Source organism: Rhipicephalus sanguineus, chromosome 6 (assembly GCF_013339695.2).
Source record: "Rhipicephalus sanguineus isolate Rsan-2018 chromosome 6, BIME_Rsan_1.4, whole genome shotgun sequence".
Taxonomy (NCBI): domain Eukaryota; kingdom Metazoa; phylum Arthropoda; class Arachnida; order Ixodida; family Ixodidae; genus Rhipicephalus; species Rhipicephalus sanguineus.
In genome coordinates, this window is record NC_051181.1 from 156746462 (window position 1) to 156749884 (window position 3423).

Here is a 3423-nt window from a genome sequence, read left to right on the forward strand (position 1 = left end):
TACGGGCGTTAAATATATCTTTGTAGTGCATCAAAGGTTCAGTGTTGCGAAGCAATGTCATACCTTGCAACAAGTGTTCCAACAATACGAGCGAGCTTTCTTCATTAAAATGTTACTGGGCTTTTTTTTCAAGAAAACTACACTTTTTCATATTAGCACCAGAAATGTCTTTTTTTAAAAGAAAAATTAAAGCGAATAAAATCACTAAGCATTCTTGTTTATATATGTAATAGCATTGCTACCAAATCTCAGCTAACGAGAAGAGAGAGAGATGAAAAGCGAGAAAGCTAAATGCCATTCTATGCTGCCGTTTGACGTTGTTTACGAAACAGTGCAAAAGAATTTTAAGTAGTGAATGTTGTTTTTCACGCGTAAATTTCGTGAATTTTTTGTGTGTGGAACAGTCCTTTGCGGGTTTCTTCAGCGAGATCCTAAAAAGCTACCAGTTCTTAGTGCGGGGGAAAAATATGCAGTAGGCGAACTGGGCATCTTGACAGAAATAAATCCCTGTTACCCGATTTTTCGCTTGATAGCTCCGTAGAGTGCTCTTCACAACAGCCCGAATAACGAGCGAAAGGCAAGAACGACAGACGAAAAAGTGCGATATTATCCCTTCACGTCTGAAAATTAATTCTCTTTTATTTTTTCCCTAATCTCGAGACGTGCCTTAAAGTCATTCGAGTGCGCCTCTTCCGCTTGGATTACGCTGTTACTCTGCCCTGGAATCTCGCCTTTTATTTTTCTCTTCTTCTTTTTCAGACCATAAAAACACAGCATACCACGAGCTGCATGACGTTTTTTATTCACAAAAGCAGCAAACGCTTGAGCTATTTCTTCTCCACCGCTCCTCGTTCATCACGCGAATTCTTCTGAGTCTGGTGAACAGTGTGCTATAAAAGTGAAGCCAACGTCAGGCCATTTTGACGGCGTTCATTCTAACTGAATCATATCCTAGAGCGCCTTTCGAACTTGGTACATGTTTTTCTGAGATTACTTTTTACTCCGTTGTTTATAAAAGAACCCGTGGAATCAAAGGCGTAGTGTAATGCTACAAGCGCTTGTGCACTTGCTGCTGAAAGTTTCTTGCGACAGCGTTTTCTAAACGAAATCATCCGATCCGCGATCATTATCGGCATATACAACCCATAGCTTAACATCATTTTTTCAGTGCTACACGGTGAATCAATTTCTGATGCAATTTATGCCACTTAATTTGAAGGCCGTGTCAGCTATGCCTAGAGACACCTCAGTGACAATCCTGCTCAAACATTTTCCACGTTTGATAAGTACGACGTGGTTGCGAATGTTGACAGTGTAAGGTAATGCTGTTCAAAGCACCCGTATGTAATAGCCCCTTTCAGGCTCTTCGGGGCTATTTTTGAAGTAAAATCAAGTAGAGAAATAGCGCTGCCGTCCTTTATTTTCCCAAGCACAGCTTGCGAAAAGCCGCTGGAGGCACATCACTTCAGTGAAAATTCCGACCTCTATCCCCGCCATTCCCAAAGTGAAACACCACACGTTACAAATATTATTGCTCGTTATTCAAGGTATACTGTTCATTATACTGCACTGCCTTTGAAAGCGTGCCCAGTGCCAGATCATTCGAATAAGATCCAAGTCAGTTTTGTATTAACGCAACATACATGCATGCCTGTGATATCACCAATCGCCATATAGCCAGCCGCATTATATCGGAGGCGCCGGTCGATAGCAAATTGTTGTTGCCCGAAAGAATGCGTTGTTGTCAAACAACCCCTGGCTGCAGGCTGACTCAGGGTTATAGCTTTCCCAGCAACGCTTGATTCTGGGGAGATGAGGCGCAGCGAATTTGTAGAGAAAAACTGCGGCGTTCGATGTTTGTTGGGGCGGGCAGAACACGAAGTTTCGCTTAGCGCCCCTGGGCTTCCCGAAATGTCAGCGCCATCACGCCGACGCTCATGACGAGCTGCGTGGTCGAAAGAGATGGCTGGTCACTCAGAGCTGAAAGCGCTGTTTTCGCTTCCCTGATTATTTGATCGACGTGTCTCGTGAATCGCAGCCGTTTCCGCTTTGATAGCTGCCAGTAAAAAGTTGGCGCCTTCACAGACGCGCTATAAGGGATTGATCTTCACCAGCGAAACAACGTGATTCTTACGGATTTCTGCGAATGACGTTGTCCTATCTGTAAGCAGGCACAAGTAACTTTTTGTTTAGTTACCTATAAAGCGAAGATTTTTACAGGCAAACTCTCCCAGATGTTGATGACCATGGCTGCTTCCAAAGGAAAGTTTACTCAACCCACACGCTAGAGCTGCAGCTAGCGGGTGGGTTGAGTTAGAAGCATTTAGCGCGCTAAATGCTTTTAACTTGTGTTGGTATGTACTATACAAGCACTAGACGCAAATACAATGTAACGGGCAAGAACGGGTCGTAGTGACTATGTTGCAAGTAGCTTAGTTTTCCTCTACATGTTATAATAATATCTGGGGTATAACGTTCCAAAGCCACGATATGATTATGAGGGACGCCGTAGCGGAGGGCTCCGGAAATTTCGACCACCTAGTGCTCTCTAACGTGCACTGACATCGCACAGTACACGGGCCTCTAGCATTTCGCCTCAATTGAAATGCGACCTCCACAACCGGGATCGAACCCGCGACCTTCGGGTCAGCAGCCGAACACCGTGACCACTACACCATCGCGGCGGACTTGTTGAACATGCTGTGTCGCCAAATAGCTTACAGATGTAACAGCGAACATATAATAGCTCGGTTTATATGCAGTCCCATCAAGACCACGCCCATACATATGTACGGGCTGCATGCGCTGTTTTCTTCGTAATTACGAAGTTGAACAACAAGCAGCACCTAAATATTCGTCCTTTTAGAAATATGCGCCTTAAAGTAGATAATCGTTCTATTAAACCAAATCAACAGTTCTGTCATTGTAAACTACGGCGTCGCGTTATAAGACAGGACTTAGCACGACATCTCCTTCTGTGCAAGGTCATGCGCCAAGGTGTCATTAAATATTACTCATTAGAGTGTTGCGAATTCGAAGCAGAGCGTAAAATGTTGACCCGTGAATTTAATCGGAACGTCACGCCACGCTCAAGTGCTAGTGGTGTCTTGTTCCTTCGGGGACATTGGATACATAGTGAAGAGATCTTATGGCCGTTCTTAAAGTTCTTCCGTGATACCAGGTTCGAATGTGATCGGCGAATTGTGTAGGTCGACATCGCCGGCATAGCACGCAACGTGTTGCTACTATAGAGGTGACGAACTTCAGAATGTGCGACATTTGGCATGTGGCGCTATAGGGCGGAGCAGCGGAGACAATCTTTGCAAGGCTATATTCGCCTACAGCAAACACTTCTCCTTCTCTTCCTCCTCTAGTATTCTTATCGAGTTGAAAGTTGGCTAATAAAACATGTTGTTGGGCTAG